At 36.3% G+C, this 12,730-nt stretch overlaps 1 long non-coding RNA gene across 1 annotated transcript; it reads left to right on the forward strand.

Moving 5' to 3' along the window:
* The first annotated feature begins 1,771 nt into the window (after positions 1-1,771).
* LOC144579382 (uncharacterized) lies at positions 1,772-6,903 on the forward strand. Its single transcript, XR_013526807.1, has 3 exons — positions 1,772-1,877; positions 4,406-4,513; positions 6,815-6,903. It is a non-coding gene; the product is annotated as an uncharacterized LOC144579382 (long non-coding RNA).
* The last annotated feature ends 5,827 nt before the right edge of the window (positions 6,904-12,730 follow it).

A 12,730-nucleotide genomic window follows, 5' to 3' on the forward strand; every position in this document is an offset into this window, starting at 1 on the left:
TTTTCTCTGGACTTGTGTGTGTAAATTCCTAATTACAGGAATTTACTGGTTTCTTTATTTAGCAGCTTATAATATTTTGCATCCTCTGGTGTCTGTAGTATTGCAGACTCTCCTTAGTTGTTTCAAGCCTCCTAGCTCACTTTCATGCTGGGTGGTCCTCAGGCTTTTAAAGTATGCTGGGTTCTATCAATACTCTGAGTGGGAAAAGACAGAAATCTGTTTTTTGGACAATCCCTCCAAAAGGCAGAATGTTGGATGCCCATTCTACTCTTCTCTCTTCCAGCTCTGGGAGAGGCTACCAAACAGCATTAGCCTCTGTTTGTAATACTGTGGGTCTTCCAGAGAAACAGCAAACTAGCCACATCTCCTTTGTTCTTAGTAGTATTTAGGCATCTAGAATATGCTGGTTTCCATTAATACTTTGAAACAGGTGAGACAGAAACTAATTTCTTGGGTAGTCCCTAAAAATGCTCAAACATTGAACATGTTCTCCAATTTTTGTTTCCCAAAGTTAAAGATAGAAGTTGAGCATTTTTTCTCTCTTATTCTGTGCTGAGTCAGGAGAAGGGAATATAGTGAGTGAGTGCATATGTGTGTGTATGTGTGTGTGTGTGTGTGTTAGTTTTAACTATTGCCTTTGTTTTCAGTGGGATTCTACCTGACACCCTTTCCTGTCAGTGCTTAGATTCTGGCAAGACTAGCTAGTCTGTCAGCCAATAATCCCCCCAACCTCATACAAAGTCAAAATGTTGGATGTATAGTTCAGTCTTCTCTCTCTCTTTCCAGCAATAAAACCAGGAGCTGGGAGTTTTCTGATTGTCTCATGCTGTCAAAGGGTGGTACTGTGGTAAGTGCCATTAATTTTCCTACTGGCTCATGTTTGCCTGGAGTACAGGAGCCTCTGAACTGGTTTTTGATTTCTCACAAATAAAATTGGTCTATATATTGTTGTTGAATCCGTGTCTTCATGGTAAGAGGAGGGTCTGGGAATTCCTGTTTCATCGTTTTATTCCCATTGTCCACTCAGGTAACCCATCTTATCACAACACTGTCCTCAAAACTATTTACATCCCTGGAACCCTGGGAGTATTTTCATAAAAAAGTTAACAGATGGTGGTGCTTAATCAAACATCTTCATCAAATGTGTCCATTTTGTCCTGTGCAGAAAACAAATGGATCTTAAAGAATGGCAATAGCATATCATAAACTTTATTTAAAAAGTACCTCTGATTTTATTTTTCAATGTATTTTTTCTTTATACCAATTAGAAAAACACTTACCTAAAGTAATGTGGTTTTAACTGACAGAAACATCTATTTACCTTTATTGTTTTATCTTAGAGCAATAATAACTCTCCCACTCTATGTTGCAATCAATTTAAGATGTATCTGCATCCAGAGACATATTATGTTTATTCAGTACATTGATGATACCAAAGTAATTGACTAAGGTGAGAAACAAGTAACAAACACTCTAGATGCCTTTATAACACATATATACAATATTAAATGCCTTATGCAAGCCATGAAAACTCAGGGATCTGCTGATTTAATAATGCTTTTATATGGTCTAGGGTAGCATTCAGCAAACATTTTCTATATAGGCTATGATATGGTTTGGCTCTGTCTCCTCACTCAAATCTCATCTTGAATTGTACTCCCTACAATTCTCACATGTTGTGGGAGGAACCCGGTAGGAAAGAATTTGAATCATGTGGGTGGTTTCCCCCATACTGTTCTTGTGGTAGTGAATAAGTCTCACAAAATGTGATGCTTTTATTAAAGGTTTCCACTTTTGCATCTTCCTTATTTTCTTTTGCTGCACCATGTAAGAAATGCCTTTTGCTTCCTGCCATAATTCTGAGGCCCTGTGGAACTGTAAGTCCAATTAAACCTCTTTCTCTTCCCAGTCTCATGTATGTCTTTATCAGCAACATGAAAAGGAACTAACTAATACAGACTAGATAGTAAATATGTAGCCTTGTAATTCATATGGTCTGTGAATTCACATCTGGCTTTGTAATTCATATGGTCTGTGCCACAACTGCTCAAATCTACACGTGATATGTACAGAGTCATAGACATTAAATAGATAAATGAACAGGTGATGCTGTGTTCTAGTAAAACTATGTACAAAAACGTGTGGGAAGATGGATTTAGACTAAAGCTGCTGACTTCTAGGACATCTAAAAAATAACTTGGCAAAGTAAAAGACCTCATATTACACCTTCCATTAATCTTTTTCTTTATGTATGTTTGATGTAATTGATATCTCAAAGACTAACTGGAGTGTGTTTACATTCCACAAATGCATTTCTAAAGATTTTTCCCCTATTTCCTTAGATATTTACTCAATTTTTCTTTCTTTATTTTACTCTGATAAAGATATTTCCTCTTAATATAGCCAATACAGAGTTTTAATTCTTTCTGCTTTTGGTTTTCCTGCATTATTATTATTCCCTGTATATATTATCTCTGACAATTCCATTTTAATCTGAGTCTTCTGCCTTATTTTAGGCTGTATTATTTTCTATATTTTGTTGAGAGCACAAAGCATATACAATCTAACAGTTTCTTTTGTTTATTTATAGTAGAATCTTTTCTATCACATGATTATTCTATACAACTTTTCTTATTTTTTAATTATAAAATCTTTCACACGGTCTATGTTGTTGCTGTTTTCCTCTTGACGCTTTATCAAAGAATAAAATATCTATTTATGTATGTCAGTTCTATTTGAAACTTCAGGGTGAATGTATTACCTTTGATCCTTAAAACTAGTTACTTGAGTGCATCAAATAGCCTTGTTTTTAGATCTTACTTGAGGATGAGTTGATGTGCACAGGCTCTCATTAAACTTTCATTGTCACCTAGTATGACTTTGCTGAAATGTCATGAGATGATGACATGTTCACCTGTTCACATTTCTTGTTTCTCAAAATATAGGGAGGCAAATTTATTCCTACATAGTTTGAAATGCTTTGAAATTCTTAATTTTAAAAAGTAGCTGGTAAACACTGTAAGTTTTCCAATATGGTGCTCCACATACTTTTTATGAATAAACCAGAAAATCTTAGGAATTAACAGTCATATTGCCACCTCTATGAGACAATGTCCTCAGAATGAATAAAAGATACTAAGAGAGGGGAGGGGGTATCTGGCGGACAAGCTCTGGCTGTCTCAGAAGGCAGTTTGTGTGCAGTATTAAATTATGACTATATATTTTTTCATCCGTATAGGCTCCAAGGCTCTGATTTAGTAATTTACCATGTCTGTGTGTAGAAATTTTCTACTATGTTTCTTTAGTCTGGTAGAGCCTCTATTTCATAAGTGTAAGTTATTCTGTGAGTCCCTTTTCAATTTGGTTTATCTGTAATGTAGGTGGGCAGTCATTTCTATATGAAAAATGCTGTAAATATAGCAGATCATAAAAAAGTGTTACCTGGTTGCTATTGGCATATAACTAATCAGATCTTTAGTTATCACACTATTTGAATTTTTCAATTATTTTCTGTGTTTTTAACTTTTCTGTGGGACATCACCCAACTTAAATAAGTAATTCATAAACTTAAATGTATGAAGAAAATAAATGTCAATTTCCTAGTCTCTACCTTTAGAGTACCTCATTTAGTAGAAATGAGATGGAACCTAGAAATCAGTATTTTTCGTAAGTCCTCCAAATGATTCTGAGGTGGGAAGTCAAGGGTTCACACTTAGAAAAACGATCTTAATTCGAAGACCTTTTGAAATTTCTGAATATTTTATATCACAATGAAAAATTGCCGGGTTGTTGAATATATTTCCCAGATTACTGCAAGATCTTGGGTTGTCTTGTAGCATAGCCTGGGTTCAGATAGGTGTAAGAACCTCCTACCTTGCAGTTAGAAAGTGAGTACTCCCTGTCATTTTTGTCACAGGCAAGGCTGTCATGAGATTAGAAATGGTAATTGGTCTGAAATGGTCTTTTTTTTTACAGCTAAGTAGCTCTTAGGAAGAGGTAGAATTATCACCATTCTTTGAAAATAACAAAAAACAAATGTTCTCTTTTTAATTTTTAGTGCCAAATTTTTGTGGAAACTTAGAATCAAAGGACTGTTGTACTGGTTTAAGATACACTGAAATAGGCGATAATGATAAGCAATGATTCTTGAACTAAATCTCACTCTACTGCCATGTGTCTAAGTACATTGTTCTAGTAAACTGGATTAAGTTCCTTTATATATTCTCCATTAATATCCAGTCTTAAGTTACTAAATTTCACACATTTGCTACTTCCAGTGTTAAATGGTATTTTCTTTATATTTTTTTTCCTATAAACTACTTGTATATGGGACAGAGTTAATATGCTGGAAATTAAAGTAATGCTCAGACTAAGTAATATTTAATAAATTTTGTTTCCTAAACAGGTCACTTGTCTACTCTGTTTTGGGTTTCTAGAGCATCAAGACTATTTAACAGAAATTCTGTTTATTAAAATGGACCTTATAAGATAAATTCATCTCTGATAGATGAAAGTAAGTCTCGTATTTTGTCTGTATGATAAAAATAAGCCTCGTATTTTGTCTGTATTTTATCACAGAAGCTTGGCATTGATTTCAAAAAGGCTGCTCAACTAATAATGGTTACCTAATGTCTAAATATACTACTGCTAATAATCTCTGCAACTTGACGATATTTTCTTCATTTAGTACAATATTGTACCCTTATCATATATACTTTATCATATCTTATATCATAATTATTGATCTTTCCAACATCTCTTCTCTACTAATTGTTGAGGCTATATATTCTGATAGTCTTATATTTTGCCTATGGTAGATGCTTAAGCTGTGTTAAATGATGTGATTGATGTTTTAAAGATTTTTATAGCAACTTCCTTTATCATGATTACAAATTCCCCCTAAAAGGAAGATTAACTAATATTTTGATTAACCAGAATACCTTCAATAAGTGGGAGCTAAGATTATGATATGTAGTTACAAGTATCCAAAGAACTAGGTACCTGTAAATAGATTTTCAATTAAAGCTGAACTATACCTGAGATATATGAGAATTAGCTATCAGAAGGGATGAGGTCAGGTTACTTCATTTTATTGGCAAATAAAATTCTATTTGATGAAAGAATCAATAATAGAAGTTAATAAATTGTTTTTCATCTATTTTATATTTTATATCTCATATTGCATATCTATTCAGTATGCCATGGTTTATTTGAAAGTAACACTGTAGATAAAGTTTATTATCCATTTATATGACCGGTTAGAAAAAAGATCAATAAACTGTTATCCTTAAACATTTATTAAGCAGCTTGATACAAGCACAACAATGCATATGGTATAAAAAGATGCCTCTCCTCCAGAGTTTTAGAATAACAGTATCTTCAAACTCTAACAAAATGTACCTGATGATCTTATCTTCTCCATGTCCAAACTATTTTTCAAATGGCATCTTGCACAGGGAAATGGCATGTATCCCAGCTTACTCTTTCAAAGGTCTAACAAATGATATTCCCTGAAAAAGATTATAGCAAATTTGGCTGAAAGCAAAAGAAAACAACAGTACATTAAAATGTAAGCTACAGTCACTTAAAACTGATGAGGATATGAGTGATCTAAAAATATCACATGCATGGCAAAACTGACTTTGCTCAGCCTGACAGATCTGGTTTTGAGATTTGGCCTTTGTCCAGTGCCTTCCGATTCTCCTTTGGTAAGTCAGCTTTCTAACATTGCTTTTTTGTGTGCCCAGAGGTTCTGCCCTGTTTGTAATTGGGCACTTAATAAAACATCCCTCCTGCTGCCTTTGAGCCTATCAGCCTGCAGTTGTTTAGGTATTCTGTAATCATCCATCTCCCAGCTTATCCTACCCAGAAGAGTTATACTGCAATATGTGTTGCTTCAAAGTGAGTAGATTGGCTGCCCTCCAGGATCGCATTGTTGGTGATGCCACCATACCACTTAATTAAATAAGACTTCCAAAAGAAGCTTCTTTGGAAACCATTTATAAAGCCCTGAGCCACAAGAGCTCTCACCACTCTCTATACAATGACAGATCTATCGACTTTCAGTTTCATTCAGTGTTTCAGGCAAATTGAACTAGGCATCTCCCTCCTACCTTATTGAAAGACACCATGATACATCCGACTCCTCCACCTGAATAATTCCTATACATTTACTAAACACCAGTAAGAGTGTTTTCAGTTTGTATCAGACGTATGCTATATGTTTGGGATACACATTAAAATATAATTAAAGTTTGTGTCTTAATGACCACATTGTCTTATAATTAGGGTAAATGTAATATATGCTGTCATGGAGGTTTATAAAGTGTATTTTGGAATTAAAGAGGAAAAAGGAGTTACAGCTAACACATAGAACAAGGAGAAAAGTGAAGCAAAGATGAGACAATACCTAGAGGACAGGCAGTGTGAAAGGGACTGGCAAAGGGCCCATTTCCATCAAGAGTAAATTTAAGAAAGGATATGTGTGCTTGGTGAAAGTTTAGTATAGCAGTTCAATTAAAAGCATGGCTTATTTCTTTCAGACCTTGATTTATCTCAATCCATTTATTTTCAATAACTCAATTCCATAAATATCTACATGAACGAAAATGTCCTAAGAAAGTAAATGATTTCCCTAATGCACACAAATAGTTAGTTACATCTTCAGCTCTACGATGCAAATTTCCTATCCATGTCCAACTGAAGTGAGGTTATTTAAAAAGTGGGAGGGGAGGAAATCCTAGTATTAGAAAGCTTTGAATAATGTTAGCCCTGTCCTCAGCATCTCAAGAACTCTTTAATCCATAATACGTAGGAACCAGGAATCGGGATTATCATGTGATTTCTCACATACCGACACTGGAATACTAAGCATTTGTGATGACAGCATCTTCCAGATTATGGTGAGTTGAGAAAAGTAATAAAACCAATTTCCTCTTTTGTCATAAAAACCATTTATACATACCAAATTAAAGCCAATCTCAACATTTGAGTAAGACACATATAAGAATATTATATAAACTAAGAAAATGGTTAAAACTGTAATGTCAGCGAGGAATAGTTTTAATCTTAACTTGCTTCATCTCTCTGGACTGTGACATTGTTGATTAGACACATCATTCATCTTCAGAATTGCTCTTCTATTTATTTTTCTGATAATATTCTGTTACACTCTCCTGGTCTGCTCTTGCCTTCTGTTTGTGCCTTCTCATTTATCATTTAGGGTTCCTCTTTCTCTTCTCATTGTTTAGATGTTGATGTTCATTGAGATTCCATTGTCAGGTATTCCTTTCTTTTCACTTTGGGGGATACTATCCAAATGCATACAGTCTCAGTGAGTTATTTTTAATTGTACCACTTGGCCAATGCTAGAAACTATTGAAATACATTTTGTTTGAATGCCAGTAGGGGCTTGACCCAAACAAATTTAAAACATAACTCACTTTCTCAAACTTGCTCCTCTGCCTGTATCCCCTGTCTTTTGAAACAGCACCAGCTGTCCAAGTCAGAAACCTGGGATCTTCTTAGATAATGCCTACGTACTCAAACCCTAGTCACCAAGTGCTCCGTATGTTACCTTTGCTTGGTTCCCTTACTTTCTATACCCATTGTCATTCTTTTATTCACACCCTAATTTCTTCTTGCCTATATAATTGTAACTGCTTATGTTGTCTTTCTTCTCTCCACCTTACTTTTTATCTTTCTCCTCTCACTATCTTCAGAAACTTTTCTTTTTCTATTTTTTTTTTTTTGTATATATAGGCTTTAAGTTCTGGGATACATGTGCAGAACGTGCATGTTTGCTACACAGGTATACACGTGCTGTGGTGGTTTGCTGCACCCATCAACCCATCATCTACATTAGGTATTTAGCCTAATACTATCCCTTACCTAGTCCCCCCACCCCCAACAGGCTCCAGTGTGTAATGTTCCCCTTCCTGTGTCCATATGTTCTCAAGGTTCGGCTCCCACTTATGAATGAGAATGTGTAGTGTTTGATTTTCTGTTCCTGTGTTAGTTTGTTGAGAATGATGGTTTCCATCTTCATCTATGTCCCTGCAAAGGACATGAATTCATCCTTTTTATGGCTGCATAGTATTCCATGGTGTATATGTGACACATTTTCTTTATCCACTCTATCATTGATGGGCATTTGAGTTTGTTCCAAATCTTTGCTATATTATAAATAGTGCTACAATAAACTTAACATGTGCATGAGTCTTTATGGTAGAATGATTTATAGTCCTTTGGGTATATACCTAGTAATGGCATTGCTGGGTCAAATGGTATTTCTGGTTCTAGATCCTTGAGTAATTTTCACACTGTCTTCCACAGTGGGTGAACTAATCTACACTCCCACCAACAGTGTGAAAGCATTCCTATTTCTCCACATCCTCTCCAGCCTCTGTTGTTTCCTGACATTAAATGATTGCCATTCTACCTGACATGGGATGGTATCTCAATGTGGTTTTGATTTGCATTTCTCTAATGACCAGTGATGATGAGCTTTTTTTTCATATGTTTGTTGGCCACATAAATGTCTTCTTTTATGTGTCTGTTTATATCCTTCACCCACTCTTTGCTGGAGTTGTTTGTTTTTTTCTTGTATATTTGTTTAAGTTCCTTGTACATTCTGGATATTAGCCCTTTGTCAGATGGGTAGATTGCAAAAATCTCCCATTCTGTAGGTTGCTTGTTCACTCTGATGATAGTTTCTTTTGCTATGCAGAAGCTCTCTAGTGTAGTTAGATCTCATTTGTCTATTTTGGCTTTTGTTGCCATTGCTTTTGGTGTTTTAGTCATGAAATCTTTGTCCGTGCCTATGTCCTGAATAATATTTCCTAGGTTTTCTTCTAGGGTTTTTATGGTTTTAGGTCTTACATATCAGTCTTTAATCCATCTTGAGTTAATTTTTGTATAAGGTGTAAGGAAGGGGTCTAGTTTCAGTTTTCTGCATATGGCTAGCCAGTTTTCCCAACACCATTTATTAAATAGGAAATCCTTTCCCCATTGCTTGTTTGGTCAGGTTTGTCAAAGATCAGATGGTTGTAGATGTGTGTCATTACTTGAGAGGCCTCTGTTCTGTTCCACTGGTTTCTATATCTGTTTTGGTACCAGTACCATGCTGTTTTGGTTACTATAGCCTTGTAGTATAGTTTGAAGTCAGGTAGCATGATGCCTCCATCTTTGTTCTTTTTGCTTAGAATTGTCTTCGCTATATGGGCTCTTTTTTGGTTCTATGTGAAATTTAAAGTAGATTTCTTTAAATTCTGTGAAGAAAGTCAATGGTAGTTTGGTGGGGATAGCATTGAATATATAAATTACTTTGAGCAGTATAGCCATTTTCACAATATTTATTCTTCCTAACCATGAACATAGAGTGTTTTTCCATCTGTTTGTGTCCTCCCTTATTTCCTTGAGCAGTAGTTTGTTGTTCTCCTTGAAGATCTCCTTCACATCCCTTGTAAATTGTATTCCTAAGTATTTTATTCTCTTTGTAGCAATTGTGAATGGGAGTTCACTCATTATTTGGCTCTCTGTTTGTCTGTTATTGGTGTATGGGAATGCTTGTGATTTTTGCCCATTGATTTTGTATCCTGAGACTTTGCTGAAATTGCCTATCAGCTTAAGGAGATTTGGGTCTGATACAATGGGGTTTTCTAAATATACAAACAGGCCATCTGCAAACAGACAATTTGACTTCCTCTCTTCCTTTATTTATTTCTCTTGCCTGAATGTACTGGCCGGATCTTCCATTACTATGTTGAATAGGAGAGGTGAGAAATGGCATCTTTGTCTTGTGCTGGTTATCAGAGGGAATGCTTCCTGCTTTTGCCCATTCAGTATGATATTGGCTGTGGGTTTGTAATAAATAGCTCTTATTATTTTTATATATGTTTCAACAATACCTAGTTTATTGAGAGCTTTTAGCATGAAGGGTGTTGAATTTTTTCAAAGGCCCTTTCTGCGTCTCTTGAGATGATCATGTGGTCTTTTTCATTGGTTCTGTTTATGTGATGGATTGCATTTGTTGATTTGCATAAGTTGAACCAGCCTTGCATCCCAGGGATGAAGCTGACTAGATCGTGGTGGATAAGCTTTTTGATATGTGACTGGATTCCGTTTGACAGTATTTTATTGAGGATTTTCACATCAATGTTCATCAGGGATATTGGTCTGAAATTTTCTTTTTTAGTGGAGTCTCTGCCAGGTTTTGGTATTAGGATGATGCTGACCTCATAAAATAGTTTAGGGAGGAGTCCTGCTTTTTCTATTGTTTGGAATAGTTTTAGAAGAAATGGTACCAGATCCTCTTTGTACCTCTGGAAGAATTTGGCTGCAAATCTGTCTGGTTCTGGCTTTCTGGTTGGTAGGCTGTTAATTACTGCCTCAATTTCAGAACTTATTATTAGTCTATTCAGGGATTCAAATTCTTCCTGGTTTAGTCTTGGGAGGTTGTATGTGTCCAGGAATTTATCTGTTTCTTCTAGATTTTATAGTTTACTGGCATAGAGGTGTTCATAGTATTCTCTGATGGTAGTTTGTATTTCTTTTTTTTTTTTTTTAATTTTTTATTGGATTATAGGTTTTGGGGTACATGAGCAGAGCATGCAAGACAGTTGCGTAGGTACACACATGGCAGTGTGCTTTGCTTTTCTTCTCCCCTTCACCCACATTTGGCATTTCTCCCCAGGCTATCCCTCCCCACCTCCCCCTCCCACAGGCCCTCCCCTTTTCCCCCCAATAGACCCCAGTGTTTAGTACTCCCCTTTCTGTGTCCATGTGTTCTCATTTTTCATCACCCACCTATGAGTGAGAATATGTGGTGTTTCATTTTCTGTTCTTGTGTCAGTTTGCTGAGGATGATGTTTTCCAGATTCATCCATGTCCCTACAAACGACACAAACTCATCATTTCTGATTGCTGCATAATATTCCATGGTGTATATGTGCCACATTTTTCCAATCCATTCTATTATCAATGGGCATTTGGGTTGATTCCAGGTCTTTGCTATTGTAAACAGTGCTGCAATGAACATTCGTGTACATGTGTCCTTATAGTAGAACGATTTATAGTCTTTTGGATATATACCCAGTAATGGGATTGCTGGGTCAAATGGAATTTCTATTTCTAAGGCCTTGAGGAATCGCCACACTGTCTTCCACAATGGTTGAACTAATTTACACTCCCACCAACAGTGTAAAAGTGTTCCTTTTTCTCCACATCCTCTCCAGCATCTGTTGTCTCCAGATTTTTTAATGATCGCCATTCTAACTGGTGTGAGATGGTATCTCAATGTGGTTTTGATTTGCATCTCTCTGATGACCAGTGACGATGAGCATTTTTTCATATGATTGTTGGCCTCATATATGTCTTCTTTCGTAAAGTATCTGTTCATATCCTTTGCCCACTTTTGAATGGGCTTGTTTGTTTTTTTCCTGTAAATCTGCTTGAGTTGTTTGTAAATTCTGGATATCAGCCCTTTGTCAGATGGGTAGACTGCGAAAATTTTTTCCCATTCTGTTGGTTGCCGATCCACTCTAGTGACTGTTTCTTTTGCCGTGCAGAAGCTGTGGAGTTTCATTAGGTCCCATTTGTCTATTTTGGCTTTTGTTGCCAATGCTTTTGGTGTTTTGTTCATGAAGTCCTTGCCTACTCCTATGTCCTGGATAGTTCTGCCTGGATTTCCTTCTAGGGTTTTTATGGTGCCAGGTCTTATGTTTAAGTCTTTAATCCATCTGGAGTTAATTTTAGTGTAAGGTGTCAGGAAGGGGTCCAGTTTCTGCTTTCTGCACATGGCTAGCCAGTTTTCCCAACACCATTTGTTAAACATGGAATCCTTGCCCCATTGCTTGTTTTTGTCAGGTTTATCAAAGATTGTATAGTTGTATGTATGTTGTGTTGCCTCCGGTGCCTCTGTTTTGTTCCATTGGTCTATATCTCTGTTTTGGTACCAGTACCATGCTGTTTTGATTACTGTAGACTTGTAGTATAGTTTGAAATCCGGTAGTGTGATGCCCCCCGCTGTGTTCTTTTTGCTTAGAATTGACTTGGCTATGCGGGCTCTCTTTTGGTTCCATATGAAGTTCATGGTGGTTTTTTCCAGTTCTGTGAAGAAAGTCAATGGTAGCTTGATGGGGATAGCGTTGATTCTGTAAATTACTTTGGGCAGTATAGCCATTTTCACGATATTAATTCTTCCTAACCATGAACATGGAATGTTTCTCCATCTGTTTGTGTCCTCTCTTATTTCGTTGAGCAGTGGTTTGTAGTTCTCCTTGAAGAGGTCCCTTACGTTCCTTGTGAGTTGTATTCCAAGGTATTTTATTCTTTTTGTAGCAATTGCGAAAGGCAGTTCGCTCTTGATTTGGCTTTCTTTAAGTCTGTTATTGGTGTAGACGAATGCTTGTGATTTTTGCACATTGATTTTATATCCTGAGACTTTGCTGAAGTTGTTTATCAGTTTCAGGAGTTTTTGGGCTGAGGCGATGGGGTCTTCTAGGTATACTATCATGTCGTCTGCAAATAGAGACAATTTGGCTTCCACCTTTCCTATTTGAATACCCTTTATTTCTTTTTCTTGCCTGATTGCTCTGGCTAGAACTTCCAGTACTATATTGAATAGGAGTGGTGAGAGAGGGCATCCTTGTCTAGTACCAGATTTCAAAGGGAATGCTTCCAGTTTTTGCCCATTCAGTATGATATTGGCTGTTGGTTTGTCATAAATAGC

This window comes from Callithrix jacchus, chromosome 14, assembly GCF_049354715.1.
Source record: "Callithrix jacchus isolate 240 chromosome 14, calJac240_pri, whole genome shotgun sequence".
NCBI lineage: Eukaryota > Metazoa > Chordata > Mammalia > Primates > Cebidae > Callithrix > Callithrix jacchus.